Genomic DNA, 17,488 nt, shown 5'->3' on the forward strand with positions numbered 1-17,488 from the left:
ATTATGCAAAATAAATCAAGACCATTCTTTAACGGATCCTTATCAATTAATCTAAAAAGCAAAGGATACTTCAGAAAAATTGTCTTTATTATAACGTTGCTATGCGACCGTATTTATGTTCAACTGTTCGTGACACATTCCCTTTTTCTTATAGTATTGATACTTCTTTTGTTTTACGACTGTATTGACTTTGAATAGTATGTTGCCACCTTGACTGCGCTATTGGTGGCCGCGTAGAGATCCTCTTTTGTACAGGGCACATGAGCAAGTGCTGCATAGACTCTGTTGAGGCACCGCACCCACATCGGTTTAGATTAGCATCCCTGAACCCCAATTTAAACATCTTATTTCTGATTCACGAACTATTTATGAACTAATTATGATCTGATTCACGGACTTCTACACGGGTACACAGGATGCTTCAACCGCTTTAGGCTGTGATTCCACCGGAGACGTGAGGGGTAGCGAGGCGGTGTGCGGGGAAAAATCCACCAATAGGATTACTTCATTTTCCTGGCCTGGTTGAAAAGGGCTAGCGGAGCTAAGTATTTGTACATACAAAAACGAAACAGATATGTGCAAAAAATGTGTGACTGCAATGTGTGCGAGAGATGCGAGCGAGGAATGTGTGCGAGGTTCGCCTCCGCTCACCCCACCACACCGCACCCCATGCGCGTACAGCTGAAAAGAGTCTTAAAAGAGCTTCTCATTTTCGCACCACTCAACGATAAACTCACACCGCCTACTACTAGCTACCTTGCAAAGCTTTGGTGGAATCGTAGCCATAAGATCATTCCGAAAGTTTAAATGTAACCTTCTTGAGAATGCGAGAGGGAAAGATTGAATTATCATACCATATCAATCTGTTTCCACATATTTGCACAAAACCTGTACCAAGATAGGAAATTCAAAGCTAGACTGAGTAGGCATATGTTTGACGAACAAGAACCATCGTCGCTTAACATCAGGTGAGGTTGTGGCCAAGTAAGCGATCAAGCATTGTACATTAAATAACCGACTTGACCATCGACTTAAACTGCGTCGGTTGTACCAAACAACCATAAACCGCGTGACTACACAGCTCAATAATTATCTTAATTTCTATGTCACTTTTCCAAGCCAAAGACTCGCTTCCTGACGTAATATTATTTAAAATAGGGTTATCATCTTCCAGCGGGTTATTCTACAATTTCTCATTTGTGCGGCGGCGGGTGTAAGCGACTGCGGTTTCGTAATATCCTGCCATGCTGCCCTTTTTCCGTCTACCCGCCAAGATTCAACAATGCCTGACACTGCATGTCCTCGGACAGTTTTTTTAAAAACACGGAATGTTTTTAGTTTTACATTGTTATAATGTACGGACGGTTTTTAATCTCGGAGAGACTGTTCCATTTCCTGAGGCATGATTCTGTTGTTTAATTTTTAGCGTGGCCTGTGTAATTTACATGTGCACTTTGAAGCAGTGCTTCAGCATTTGATAACTTCAACGGCTCAACAGTTAGTACTACGGGTACTAGAGAGGAGGTATTATGTTTCTAACTTGATAATTTTTTTATAATACTAAGTGATGGGACCAACAAGTCATGCACTGGTGGTAGCGACACGCCTGTCCATAATAGTCGCAGTGCCGCAAAGATTTGAGTGACACTGTCACTGCGTCCATTATCTTGAGAGATAAGTTGACAAGTCTCATGTGCCGTAATTTCACCAGCACCCTTACGCTTCAGAACCGGAATTCAAAGCACAATAATAAGCATGCGTGTTCGCGCGCGCGTGCATATGTATGCTTTTGCGTGCACGTGTGTGTGTTTGTGTGTGTGACGCATCATTTGTTGACGATGAGCAACTCCGTTTGAAACCGTCAACAGATGTATATTACAGGTGCTATCCCAATATAGGACCACTACATTAACAACAGAAAGGGACTAGTTATATTTGTCATATATAAATTCGTACCCGAATATAAATTAAATAATTCATGAGGTATTGTGGAGCTGTGTACATTCAAAAATATATCTACCCGAATCGTTTCTGCATTTACGCCTAATAAAACAGCGTTCAAAGCGGCTTTAAGAAAACATTTGCGCTTTACATCTATATATTACGAAAGCAATAAAGCCCACATCCACTGCTGTCAAAGACTGAAATTAAAGCACTGCTATAGCTTTTTTGGCTGTTCTTAGCTTTGCGGTGTCAATGGAAACTTGGTTTATTGCGAATGTTACTTATTACTTCTTATTACTTTGTAGGGGTAATCGAAGCTCGAATGTAAGGGAAAGGAAATTAAAGGCTGCCAGAGTTTAGATTCGGTTCAATTTGTTTAGTAAGGAATGATATTGCGTTTTGCGTTCATTCACACATTCACGATTTTTGACTATAAGGCAATTTCGTGGTCCGTAAATTCTGTAACTTTATATGCATTTTGTAACGGTCTAAAGGTTTATTATTATAGATGCGGTTAATATCATATTTGTTATTATATTATTTAATTAGAACCGCGAATCTTGTGCTTTCACGATAAATGATTTCACCTGTAAGCTACCTGTGCCATTAAATTATGCACAGAGTATGTAACCGTACATAATTTTCATTAAAAGTCCCGCAAAGTTAGGCCGCTGTTTAAAATTTCAGCAAACCTCGATGTTCACCAGAATGTTTAAATAATCTGGTTTATTCTTGTCAAAAGTACCAAGAATCAACGAGCGTGGTTTTTAAAGACTGATGCGAAGAGATGCAGTGAAAGATGTGTCAGGAGCGTAACGGTTGGACGTCCATGGTTTTTGCCAACCCACTGGTAGATAGCTTGTAACGAAAAACGTTACATACCCTTTTTTTCTACGTAATCGGTTAAACGAGTGCTAATGCTTACGCGTGGATTCTCTGCGGCTCGCATATAAAAGGAGTCGCGACGGCGTCCGCGCCACATTTCTCACGAGCCAGCATCGACTACGCGCGCTCCTAAATACTTAAATTGCAAATATAAATCCGCATTTCGGCAACTACGACAATTGCTTTTGATATTAACAACTTGTGAGTATAAGAAGTTCCCGTATTCGGGTGAGTATTCCAATACCACACCACTTATTTTCGTAATTCGCTATTTTTGTAAAATGGCGGTCGCGGAATGTGCATTCGTTAATTACGCGGTTCCTGTACATCCATAGGTCGAACAAATACGTTCCCTTACGGCTGGCAGCAACAATCCAGCAGCCAGTTATTTAATTTTGACGAATCCGCGTAATTAACGAAGGCACATGCGATGCCACGCGGTTTTACGTGACTTGACCTTTTGAACTTTACTTTTAGTCAACGTGTCATTTCACAATTGTATTTATTTCATTTTATCTAGCTTTGTTCTTGCTTGTGGGTGCCTTCTGCCTACCCACAAGTACTTAACCTTTTTTATTTTTCAGTTTAAATTCCGTTGTGATTTCTCCCGGCAGCAGGATTAATACGTAAGCCTTCCCTCCTTGGGTAAAGCATTCCTTAAGCTGCCGGGACGGAATCGCAACGGGCGCGTGCACAGCAGCGCAGTATACCCGCACTGTAACATGTTACAGGAACTCCGTTAGGGTTTAAAACCCTCGGCCACTACGTGCCCAACACCATCTACAAGCGACGCGCGTCGTGCTTGGCTGCCGCAGTTCCGGGTTCACTTCCTGTCGGAGCCTTTCTTCAACACCTTCCGTCTCCGACACGACAAGGCGCCGGCTATCTACATTCCAGCCGGCCTTTACCCAGGGGAGTGCATAACCCCGGGAGTGCTAACGATCCGTACCTTTAGGCCGGAGCCCACGTAATCATAAATTTTTATGTACCCTGGGATTTATTCAATTTTATTAAAATAGTTAACCGCCCTACCTTCTTTTATTTTCACCCTTATTAGGGAAAGGTAGGGAACCCAGGTTACAAGCTGTGCTAGTATATATGTATTTCTGATATTTTATCTGACATGTTGATTTTAAACAATGTTATTAATTTCAATAATTAAAACACTTTTTTGGTTAGAAGGTCATTCCAGATTTTATGAATCAATAACTAGCTAAATGGCCTTTCACAGAGGATACATAGATCGTAACCAATTTCGAAAAGACCGTTTCCCAATTCCCAATTGAAGACCAAAACACCATTGACACTGCAATCTGCTGGGTCAAACAGGCCGTAAAATACTACGCTATGCATTTTATAAGTAACAGACCTGCCAAAACTAGACTCCTGGAGAACACTGCTCAAACCCAACTGATACGTATGTGTGCGGCTATACAATTTTAAAACAAAGAATGCCGTACTACAACAACGTTGTACTGGGAACTGTTATTCGAAAAAGAGAACCGTGGGTATACGGTCGTCCCTGTTTTTAATTACAGCTAAGGCTGACGTCACAGTGACGAGTTAAATTGAAGTGCACAACCGTCGGAAGTTATAATTAACGGTCCAATTTGACCCGAGATAATGCAGGGTTTGACAGCAGGGAATGAGGGACGAAATAACATTAACTCCGCCTTAGAAGATGGGCACTGGTCAGATGCGGGGGAAATTTTAATTTAATCTTTGAAGCCTGTAGCCTTGTAGGTACACAATAGATCTGTGAATTTGATTCCACAGAGGGGAATCATTTTTTTAAACAGAGCTCTCGAAACGAGGGAGTTGTTTCTCAAATGAGAGTTCAATTTCAATTTCAATTTCAATTGTTTATTGCGTGAGTTCTGTTGTGAATGTTTAGCATCAATACTTCTTGCTCACAACTTTTGAAAGACGTGTGAAGTCTCCAAACCCCCATTGGTGTAGCATGACGGACTAAGGCCTAACACTTCCTTTAGAGGAAACCCTTAGCCAGCTGTGGGATGTAGAATGTGTTAATGACCATGATAATGAAACAAGTTCAGCTTAAACACTTTTGGAAATACCATAATTTTTTAGACCAATTAATAAAATAGCAAATTTTATCTTAAAAGATTGAAATCAAAATCAAAGAAGACATAAAATACAACATTACCAAACAAAAAAGCACGAAAAAAAAACATGTTCCATCAAGTTTAGTCTGTGAATGTGAGTAAATGTGTAATATATCTTAAACAATTTGTATACACAGTGAAACTATAATTATGAATAATAAAACAGATAATATAAATTACCTATATGGTTATATGACTTAGGTATAGGGCTACGAAGTGCACAGCCCTCACTAATTTCTGATTCTGCTACATTCTCAAATTACAACTGAAGTACTGCATCGAAACCTATAAATTTCAAAGCAAAGCAGCAATAAATTAAGCAAACCAAACAGTCACCCTTTAAAACCCCAAAGTCCCCTGCATTCTAAAACGTATTTATACCACAAATGCACTAACCGACGAAAATGAATTTATCAAAGTCACCCAATAGGTAAAACCCTGCCTCCCCATGTCCATTCTTACCTACTTTATGTCCAAACATTACCTACCAGTGTCCGCAAGCCACTAAGGACCACTTAACGCAAGACATGCAAATCACACCATAACAATTCTTTTGGGGCCCCTATAAAGCATAGTAAATGAACGGACCATAAATTAGTCACACGATCCTTTGTTTTGGGGCCAAGCGAACAGATCAGGTGCAAGAGGAATAATCTCCAGTTTTGAGGACACAGAAAGAAAAGATGATTCTTGAACGAAGCACTGACTGTAAGAAAATTGGATTCACAGATTAATAAGTTCATGCCATCATAATTAATGGAAGTGCTAAATGTTAGTAACCATTGAAGAATAATTTTGTATCCTCTAGCCGATTACTCTAATTGTATGTTATCTAGGGCTAATTATTCGAAAGCTTCAGTAGCAGTAGATCTCATTGTGACTGAGTCTATGCAAAGAAGTACTGCCACTGCCACATTACCAGTTTCTGCTGCCAAACAGTAATGTGGTGAAACTACAGGCATATGGCATGTCAATTTTAACGTCCCAGTGGTCTTCAGAGCTTTGCGATTTAAAGCTCTGAGTGGCACTGCAAATGTTATGGGTTGGCGTGTCGCTTACTACCAGGTTCACGACTTGTTCGTCTCGTCACATGAAAAAAAAAAGGATAAAGACCTTGAATTAATAAAATGTTGAGACAGTTTTACAAGTACGTAAACTTCTTTTCGTGAACGCTCACAAGTTTGTTCCTGGTTTCCTGGCCCGTTTGTAGGGCCAAACTCAGATGTGGGTCCGCATATAAATTGAGATCTGCATTATTTGAATTGCTGATCTAGGGCAAAAGTTTTTACGATAATCCATTTAATTGTATTGGTTTACTTACCACACTGGATCGGAATATGGGACACGAAAACATTAAGGTAATTTTCGTTCTGCTCGATTAAGAATCGAATGCTACCTAAAAGATGAATTCACATAATTATCTACTGATGCTTTATTTGCTAGCGGATGCTAATATTTTGAATGCCCTTATTGTGTTATACGAAAGAAATAACTCTGTTTTGTCAGAGTACTCTTAATTTGTTCTCCAACAAAAAGAAACCTGCGTTTGTATAGATATATACAACAGGTGATCCATGAGGTCAACAAACTCAGAGCAAACTTTGAACCAACAGGGACCACGTAAGAATTCCAGCAAAACATGGGGGGGACTTCTGCAGTTTTTTTATTAAACTTTGAACCAATGAGTTTGCTAGGGGACGTTCGGAGTACCTCGGATACGCAATTGCCCTCTTGATTTAAATTGATTTATCTTCTATTAGGTACAAGTTAATAGATCACAGTGCTTTATTTCATTGAAAGAAGTACGAGATTTAAATGGATGGTTCAATAACACATATTACTTTGGACTATATTAAAAAAATATTTGTCTAGTTTTTAGGTCTTCGCGATTGTTATAGAATGGCAATGATTGTATCAGTCAATCGTGACAATGGTGACCGAAAAAATTGTTTCATTTCCAATATTTGTTATTTGTTTTATTTGCTGACTGTAAGGTACAATTATTCCAGTAAAAAGCACCTGTCATATTTAACACCCTGCCGTCATCAAATATTATAGGATTCACCTAATAGAGACTCGTGGTTTGGATGGAGACATACATAGGTGAAATGAACTAGCTTTCGATCGTGAGAACCCTTTACGTGTCTCGGTACCCCTGTGGGGTACCCTCGTGGTCGACATAGGGTACGTCGTACGGGCCATCTTGCTTGCGCCCTCGTGATTTATCTGACCACGACCGCCCGCAAACTAGGCGTCCGTATTTATTGCTGCAATAACCCTATTAATTCCTATACTGAGTTTGAACTTGTTCATAGGGTTGTCACACGTCGCTAACGTATAGGCAGTGTCTTATAATCAATTTATTTTAATTTCCAAAGCGCAAAGTCTAACGTGCTGTTAACTATGCACACCATTATTCTACTATTTCTACAAATATACATTCCTTACAAAAGCTACCTTTATTCTTTAATATCTTGTATGAACAGTTAATACAAACTATTATTAAACTGACTAGCGATATGTATATGGAGCCAATGTGGACGGCAACACTGGACAGCCGTGAAGGACGTTTTCAGATAACATCGAGAATTGCTTAGAGAATTATATAGGCTTACATAATAAGTTTGATGAATGTTAGTGAAGTAAAAGAGGTTTGCCAAGAGCAAGCAAAGTGGCGATCGGTAGTCTCTACCTGTACATTAGGTAAAATAGCACTAAAATATTTGTGAAATAAAAACACCCTGTGTAGGTAGTATTACTATCAATAAGTTGGCAACCCTATTACCCAAAGTGCGCAATGGGGCTGTTTCAACCTTCTAGTTATCACGAGCATCAACGGGTGTTGGAAATTATTTTACTGTCGACTACAGCACCGAGTGCCATGAAGGGTTATGTTCTAGAACACGTCACGTCCGTTCCCTAAGGAGGCTTTGTTGTTATGGTCGAGACATTTAGATGCAATATATGGGATTTCATGGTACTTTGGTAAAGTTTATATATTTTGCACAATACAAATCAGAACAAAGTATTCGCACACTATTGTATCTACCCGGACACTACAGGAGTGTTCTCCAGGGAGCGAGTCCGAAGCCGCTGTTTTATTCAATTCACATTAATAGTTTATTTTTGCTAGTCGCTGGTCATATCTAAGAAGAGGGTCCATATTGTTTCACTTAAGCGTGACCTGGTGAACTGGGTACCCCTAAAAAACCAGTTTCATCATTCAGTCAGTCGCAGTAGAGCTCCTTGTGAAAGAGTTCGTCCAGAGAAGTACAGTCACTTTATTTATTTCTGTCGCCAAGCAATAATGTGAATATTACTGCGTTCCGGTTTTGAAGGGTAAGGGTGTTGGGGAAAAACAGGCACGTGGGGCTTGTCAAGGTATGTCTCAGAATGACGAGCGTAGTGCTAGTGCCCTCAAATCTTTGTGATTTAAACCTCTGAGTGATGCTGCCATTGTTATGTGGATAGGCGTATCGCTTACCACCAGGCGCACGACTTGTACGTCCGTGACATTTGTTATAATCGGAAACTTATTCTTGAAAATTATGCCGACAATTTTATCAATCGAAGTAGAATCGAATTATGTGTTACTAATTCTATTTCATGTTTTAACAATTGTGTGAATATGTAGTGGGTCTTTGTGCACTGGTACTTTTAGTTTTATATTACCGACACCGCAACTGTGGAGTCTATCCTTAGTTGGTGTGTTAAATAGTTTTCGGAAAAATTTAAATATACCTGTTTTACTTAGTATGTAATAGATACACAAAGTCACTTAACCCGTGGAAGGTACATAGAACACTAAGAGTACATCCTAAAAATATCACTTGACGGTCAACAGTACGACGTCATATCATTCCTCTTTTCACTAGCTGCCGTATTTTTGACATTTTTGCTCACTTTCGATATTTCAAAAGCGAACATTCTTCACTTGCCGTAGAATGTCTACCTCTACTTTAAATCAATATACTTATTAATGGAAAGCAATTGACTGGAGTTAGAAGTCAAGATGTGAAGTGCTTAAGTGAAAACTCAATGGTAGTTTTAACAATTAGTCGGAGAGGGGCGATGTATCTATCTCAAGGGAAATAGTTCATAGTCGAGACATGTCCGGAACTTTCTTTTCACATATCTACAAAACGAAGATAAAAAAGTAATTAGCAGACGAGCTATTTTTCGTCGCAAGGTTGAAGTTGATTGTTTATTAGTCGGGCGACAGGCATTTCCTCCAATCGCGGATGTGGTAGCGGCCGAATTCAATTTGATTCATTGCACTAATGCGGACCGGTCACGCGAATGACCGACCGAAAAATTCGACGCGCCCCGAAGGATTGGAGGTCAGGGAGTGTAGACGAGCTACTTTTTGACTCGGTGTAAAATAGTTTGGACAATATCTCTGGCTTTGTATGACGAGAGAAACTTAGTATTATAAAGTTTAAAAACTAGTATAAATCGTGAAAAAATTTACGTGTATTGTACCGAGAACATAAGTTAAGAAAGTTTTACTTATCGTCTCAGTCACGACAAGTAATGCCGACCTAAAGTTGAGTACATATTTTTTTAATTGAGATATTTGGATTTTTTTCAGACTAATATTTTTTTACATATCATCAGCGAAAAGGTAAATAATTTAAATGTCATACAGGATACCTAAGAACTCCTATAAACGACCACAGATAATAAGCACAGATCGCTACGAAGCCTGATTAGACAGATACAGGAAAAAACCAATGATATTGAACTCTGACAAATTAAAAACGACGAAATAGATTAAAAAAAATAATTACGTGGCACCAGTCATTTATGCCATTTGGCTAGTGCAAGTTTTATTATGTACGTTATTGCAAAAAATATGTAAGTTTCTCGAAAATATCTGCTGAATATCGTGACTTATTTTGGTTCATAGTAGAGCTTTAAACTTTTTACCTTTCCACCGATGATATGCGTTTAAAAAGTCGCTGGTCTGCCTAGGCAAGTTGATTTCCCGAAATTCCGAATCGATTCAGTCCGGATCGTGACCTCCGTTTTACGGCCCGTGCCTCCGACTTAATGCCTCCCATTGACTTTTTATGCCTCTGCGGAATTCACGAAAGCCTGAAGTTGACCTAAAGCTTTACATGCTATTATTTAATTGTTGGATTTTATGTTAGGCCATACACTCACAATACTACTGCGCGAACTGTAGAGAAGTATAACAAGTAGAGAGATGCTTTAATGTTATTGTGTTTTTTGAAGAAATAGAGCATAGGTTGCTTGAAATTTCCATAAAATTTTGAATGTAATTTAAGATTGGTGATTTTCCCTTTGGGAGAACGGTTTTCTTTTCCTTTAAGAGGTCGACGCTTTAAGTCCCTGTGGTGGCAAACTTACTACCTTAATTTTTAAGTTGTTTATGAATAGTAGCAACATTTCTCGCTGACGGTCCTTGGATGAGACTCGTGTTCAAAAGTGAGGCGTATAATGCGTTGTATATGATGATGATGAATTTAGGATCAAATGTTGTGACCCTCTTTCAGTGTAGATTTATTGCGTGACCATACACGGTACTTAAGGCCAATCCTCAATTTCTGTAAAAGGCAACTTTGGAACTTGAAGTTAACGAAGAGTTATGTTTACAAAACGCCTAAATGAAATACAACAACAAGTACCAACCCCTAATAAAATTTATAAAGAAAAAAGGTCAAGAAATTAGAACATTCTCGATGCTCAGAAATTCAAAAGAAATCTAAAGGCTTTTCTGTTTCTTTGGCTGGAACAAATTAACTCTGTATTGAAACTGAATTGACCTTAATAGGAGTGTAAAGAAATCTCAAGTACAACATTAATCCTGTAGTACTTTCCAAGTGGGGTCTAGCAAACATTGACAAATGGTTGTATATAAACATGTTAGGTACATGGAAATAAATTAGTCCACGCTCTGTACACGTGATTAATCTTTCAACCAATGGATCTTTTATAGCATACACTTTGCATGTGGAACACGTTCCTTTTATAAAAGTTCTTCAGTTAATTAATCATTATTGTAACGACCTTTATATCCTGCTGCTAGGTACTGTCAGCATAGTTACAGGCTTCCTGGCAACAAAACAGTTTTGTTTACGAGCCAAGATTACAGGTCCTATATCCCTTAAATCATCACCTAAGGAGTGAATACCTCGGTTACGCATTTTCACACAGATTGTTTTCACTGATTTCTTAATTCTTTTGTATGATTGATTCAAAGCTCTTGGTTAAATATCTTATTGAAGTAATGTAGCATCCGAAAGAGATATTTGTTTATGAGAAATTTAGGATTGTGGCCTTTAAAAGCCATTGGTTGACAAGAACAAGCAAGGTCCGGGTGGTCATATTGACCGCCGTTGCCTGCACGCAAAATGAACCCTTAAGGTGGTAACGCGTCGATTTTACTTATAGTACGTGTTTCTATAGGAAGACAATATTAATAGAGGTAATTATGGCACCTATAGGAATAAAGTTTAGAAAACAACTGTCAAAATATACAGTGATAGTTTTATCACCTTTTCATTTCCTAATTTGTTATTTAGCAATAAGGTCCTTTGTCAAGCTTTTTCATACTTATGCTTCTCTTCGATTCATCATTATCATTATCCTTAACCAATTATACATGCCATCGCTCAGCAAGCGTCTTCTTTTGAGAGCATTTGAGCCATAGCCCTACTACGCTGGTATAATGCGGGTTGGGGACTTTACAATTTTTTACACTTTTACACCGTTGTGTTTTAAACGCGAAGTTTTCCGTCGTCGTTAGCTGTGGTAAAAAATCTTTCTATCCTACGAAACTTCGAATACAACTCTAGTCTGCTTTTTTAGCACAAATAAGTATTAAAAAAGCGCTATGTGGGAAATAACATCGTTTATTATAAAGAACAGCAAAGTAAAATGTAACTTTTCCTATGAAAGAGTACATTCGGTGTAGTGATAAATAGACTTTCCTGAGAGCATTCGTTCATTTGTAACGTTTAGACTGGCCAACGCCGCAGTCACACTGAGTTTGTCGTTGTGTATTGTGCCATTGTCTGCTTTATTTACTCAATTTGTGATTTTAGAGCAAATGCTTGAAGTTGAGAATAATGTCTTCTATGCAACCATTTTGCGACCTCTCCTACGTTAAAATCCGCATTTGAAGAAAGGTAATTTGAATGCGAGCCCAGATTTTAGAAGGTGAGGTGTACGCGCAGAAAATTAATATGATTAAATAAGAACAGGCGGAGAAAAATTGACACAGATCCGGCGTCGAGAGGCGCGGCGAGTCGTTAAACCGTTGGGCAATTTTCAAGTTTTGGGATAAGTTGAATAACTATAGGATTTTAGTTGAAAATCAAAATGTAGCAGATTCTCTATAGTACTCAAAGATAAATATCTCCGTATAAAAACTATTTATTTATTTAAACTTTATTGTACAATACACTGAAGTACAAATGGCGGACTTAATGCCATAAGGCATTCTCTACCAGTCAATCATTGGGCCAAACAGAAAAAAAAAACAATAGGTTGGTGCTACACTTAAACAAGAAGAACAATATACCGGAAAACTAATCTATAATTTGTATGGTATAAATAAATAACATACTATAAACATACTTATTATACATACATAATAAACTTACATATATATATTATAATAATAAATAATATGATATATGTACCCAAAGCAACTTTATACAGTGTCTTAATTTTGACAATTGTCAAACAGATGCTTGCGCAACATGCGCTTGAATGATAATTTGGTCTGAGCTTGTCTTACACGGAGCGGGAGCGCGTTCCAAAGACGAATTTTTTTTTTTTTTTTTAATAAAATTGTTTATTCAGTAATTGCATGAAGGGTAAAAAAATTTGACAAAAAATCAGTGCGATGAGAAGGAATGGAAAGCTTAAGGCTACGGGAAGATCGAAATTCGCAACCCGGCCGAGCGTTTTGAAATTGAAATGAACATTTACATTTTACATCAGGTGCAGCCGGGTCGAACAAGATGGAGAAAAGAGTGGTTAAAATTCCTTAAGGACCTGCGTTGGCGGATGGGAAGCCAATTTAGTTGACGAAAAGCAGAGATGTGGTCATACTTCCGCAGACCAAAAATAAACCTAATGCAGTTGTTAAGAAGACGGTCTAATCTATTCAAAAAGACTTGAGAGATGTTACTGTAACACACGTCAGCATAATCAATCACAGGCAACACTAGAGCTTGAATAAGGAGAGTTTTGGTTTTAATTGGAAGAAAGTTCTTAAACCTGTAAAGCTCTTAGTGTGTCTGTAACCCTACGACAATTATGTGCAAGTTAGTTTTATTTTAGCCTGTTTTCGGGATATTTCGGCATATTTTTTAGACAAAGATTGGTTACGCGTTCTTGAAACGCACGACTGCATCGCTACACTTGCGATTTATAGGCGATAGTATCGATGCAAACGCGCGACTGCATCGCTGCTGAAAATCGTGCGTGTGTGTAAAGGTAGATTTTTCGTAAGATTGTGAATGATTCGCCTTCAGATTACTATTTGATCAGTGAAAGAAACTACACAGTGGAGCACTGAGCTAATGGAATGTCGTTGAAACAATAGAAGAATACAAATGCTCAAGTTCGGACCCAGAGCAAGGGACACACGAAAAGTAACTTTTTTAATTTCACCGCGTCACAGGTGCCAAAAGAAAAACTCACGGTCTTTCTCCCTCAAAGAATGTGACACACGTCACAAAGGGCCAATAAAAACCTAGTATTTGCAAAGACCAATCAGAGCGTCCTGTTTTATTGCGACATTCTTTCGTTTAAACTGGTATTTGAAGCGTTAACCAATGGTTTGCCGTCAATAGGAAATCAAAATCGCCACTACGGCTAACGGGGCAATATTAATAGCACAGACCACATAAATACTAGGTATCTTCCGTGATTAATAGGTTTGTTGGATGGATTTATTTTTAGAACCCGGTAAATAAAGATTACAAGAACGTACCTCATAATTGAAAAAAAAAGGTATATTTTCTGCTTACATTTGCAAACCTCGTGTATGTATGTGTGTTTCAGAAATTTGATTATTTTCTTAACAACTATGGACCTATATATCGCATGATATTCAGCTGCGTTCTCTGTAACTGTCTCAAAGACCCATTTCGTGTTTGTTTTTATTATTAATTTATATTTTCTTTATACACTGTGTTGCATTTCGAATAAAGTACTTTTGATTTTAATTTTATCTTCACATGATATTCGATGACATAGGTTTATCAAAGCATAAGTAGTATCAACGTTCTAAACTGCTAAATGTCACTTGATAATGTTTTGACCAAAATAGGAATGAGACGAAAAAAGTTGCGGAATTCGTCAATATTAGGATTGACATCAAATATATTGGACGACGAAGTCAAATATATTGGATAGGGGCTTTTGTTTCGAACTCTCGATTAAATAGAAAGAAGGTGGATTAAGTTTTAGGGGAGCATCTTTGGAAGTCTTTGTTTCGGGTAAATAAAATCGTTTTTTCCTCTGTGTGAAGCTCCCTGCCCGCATGGCATAGTACTGTTGATATTGCAGAAACTCTCTCTAGTTTTCATTTGGTCCGTTTGGCGCGAAAAATGCCATTTGCCTTTGTCCCTTTGTTTGTTTTCTGAGTCTTCCTTCTGAACATCAATTGTCATGGTCAATTTGGAAGTCTGTAGGTTGGCCGGAACAAGGACATTTTGTTCAGGTGGAAATTTTCAGATGGTACTAACCTAGCGTGGCTATGTTTAGGACTAGAATAACATAGTGAATGCCATCGATTGTGCAGGCTGTTCGTTGATAAAGAGGTTGGTTACTATAACGTTATATATACTATAAACCAAACTTATGTATTATACGGTACTATTCGTCGATAAATTTAACGATTAAAACGATAACAATGTAGATATTTCGATTATTTAATTACCTGTAGACAAGGCTGAAATGGATGGTGAAAAAGTCTTACCTGAAACAAAATAACACGATTGGTTAACATAAAAATGAATATTAGAACGAAGTTGCACAGTTCACAAAATAAAACTAAAACATCAACAAAAATTTAAGCTTTCAATCGTTAAAACGCAAAAAATCAAAACAAAAAAGCTGGCTCCGCACTGGCAATGTGGAGCAAAGGTCACTCGTACAGAACATTAGGGTCAAAGCACACGCGCCGTTCCGACCAAAGAATCTCTTTGTGTTGCACGTTCTATTAGCTTTTCCAATTCCAATTTTGACTGTTACCTTTATTCCACGCAATCTGGAATTTACAATTCAAGTCCAGGTTCAATAGTTTGCTTTTCACGTGTCTGTTACCACCATTTGTTGAAACAAGTATTTATTTTCGTTTTTTATTTTTTGGGATAGTTGTAATGAGACAGTGTTTTCTGTTATTTATGACTTTAGATGTAATAATTATAAGTATGATTATGTTAAGTGTGACTAACGAAGATGTGGTTGACGATGTTTATATTCCCCTTTAGCAGCTTTGAATATTCCATTTCTTTGTTATACTTATCAAGAAGGATGAAGCAAAGCGCTTCATGTAAACGGCTGGTAAAATATATGTGGTATTTACACATTTTGTCTCTGCAGCGACGTCTTTGAGTGCGAGGTCCATTAAGCTTATTTTTGTTTATTTAGATTGTTGTACTGCAAGATATTTTAAAGAATTGTTTCCGTCTGTTGCTGAAGTTGTATAAGTCTATGTTTCCGTTCTTATTCATTTTATGAAGTAGAACAAGACCGTCTACTATAAGTTTCTTGTTTCAAGAACTTTTTCTTGTTTTGAGATTTTCCCTTAACGGGCCTCATCCCGAAGTAACTTGGTTCATACTCCTTTATTCCCGGCAATGTGTTTTGTCGCGGAGAATGCCCATTGTTGCTTCAAACTTTCTTTTTTCTCTTTGCCTTTTTTCTCTTTAATTTTATTTTGGCCCAACCAACGATTTTATAATAGACGACTTTTGGAATAGAACAAGTAATGAGAAAGTTTAATGAAGCAGTGAGAGGGAAAGTTTGAATTGAGCGACTTTTTGTATGGAAGAGGGTAATATTTTTGGACAAAGTTTAGCTGTACCTACATTTAATACATGAATGTTTCAAGGCGGGCCTTTAGTTCTCTGGTCTGTATGTTGACGTTGTACTTAAAGTTTTTAAGTTGATCCTTGAAAATTTTGGTTAACTATAATCGTCATACTTTAACATGATACAAGATGAAGTTATGGAAATAATTTCCATGGTGGAGGTGGATTTTTGCAGATATCTGAAATTAGACAATTGCAATCGTATCGCTATCGCATCGTTTAGTAAAAACCAACCACCTTGTTAAAAGGTTCACTTTTGAAAACGAATTAGGCTTGCTGATTTTGTTATTTTTATTCAGTACCAAAGTTTATATTGCTTTTTGTTTTTTGCTCAACTTTACAGTCTTTGTATTTAAACTTTCGAGGCAAGATAATGTTCTTACCTTTCTTTTATTCAAAGATTTTTATCTTAACAGATTCATTTGAATACTTTTTCCTTATCGAAATTAATGGTCCCTTATATTTGGCACAAAAAGTTCTCACATAAAAATCTGTTAGCCAAAATTGTGTTTTCAGATAAAAATAATTACGTGCAAGTTTCGTCGTTACTCAGTGTGTTATTTGTAAATATACATTTTTCACATATTTATTGTCTTTTCCGAATGCCTCCTGTCTGGTGTAACTTTAGTCCCATGTTAGGCGCCATAATTAAAAAATCTCAAGACTAATCTGGGTTAATAAAAATGGAAATAAATTACTTTGCTACCCGCAAACCCAGCGAAACCAGCTCATTGTACGACCGAGCGTTGAACAATTAACAACTCCTGAGGATGCCCCATAAAGAGGCGAAACACGTGTCGGGTATTTCTTGGGGGTGGTATTTGTGGTACAATACAAGAGCAGCCATTTTCCACGATTTCACTGTCACTAGATTCGCGGTGTAGTAAACTAATTTACTTCCATTTATATCAACATGGATTTTCGTAAAGTCTGTGTCTATAAATTATAACCTGTATTATTCATGCCAATTTTTATAATCCACACGAGACTTATGACTGAATTGTATTCTCTTTACCTATGAGTTCAAGCATAAACTTCAAAACATATTTTCCTCAAAAACACCTTCAGATTCGAAACCGAAATTAAACTTTCGCTAAAACTTAAACCAACCAAGAAAGTCAGACGTCCAAGCTCTGTGAGTCGGACACAGGATGTCTCCCCCTCTTTTCCCCTCCCACCGGTAGATCCCAGGGGATCTTCCGGTCTCTATTGACCCCTCTCGAGCCTGTCGAACGCACATGCCTTCGTTAAAATTGCGATAAGGTGCTACAGACGGTGACATATGATTTTGAATTTAGTAAAAAAAATGTTTGGCGATATTTTTGTGACAGGAATATTTAAATGTGATAAACATACGTCTGCGTTAAAAGTAGATTTTTCGATTCTATTTTCATTTAAGGCTTATTTATTGAGACATAAACAAGTTTTTTTTTACGATAACAAGTGTCAGGACGA

At 37.7% G+C, this 17,488-nt stretch overlaps 1 protein-coding gene and 1 long non-coding RNA gene across 5 annotated transcripts in view; one reads left to right on the forward strand and one right to left on the reverse strand.

The window, feature by feature from the left end:
• LOC113235189 (teneurin-m) overlaps window positions 1-17,488 on the reverse strand; it is a 504,828-nt gene that overhangs the window by 210,289 nt on the left and 277,051 nt on the right. The window lies entirely within an intron of this gene.
• Window positions 2,811-3,847, forward strand: LOC113235190. The gene is made up of 2 exons (XR_003310851.1): window positions 2,811-3,057; window positions 3,561-3,847. It is a non-coding gene; the product is annotated as an uncharacterized LOC113235190 (long non-coding RNA).

The sequence above is a fragment of the Hyposmocoma kahamanoa genome, unplaced genomic scaffold (genome assembly GCF_003589595.1).
Source record: "Hyposmocoma kahamanoa isolate Upper Pololo Valley unplaced genomic scaffold, ASM358959v1 87, whole genome shotgun sequence".
NCBI classification, from domain to species: domain Eukaryota; kingdom Metazoa; phylum Arthropoda; class Insecta; order Lepidoptera; family Cosmopterigidae; genus Hyposmocoma; species Hyposmocoma kahamanoa.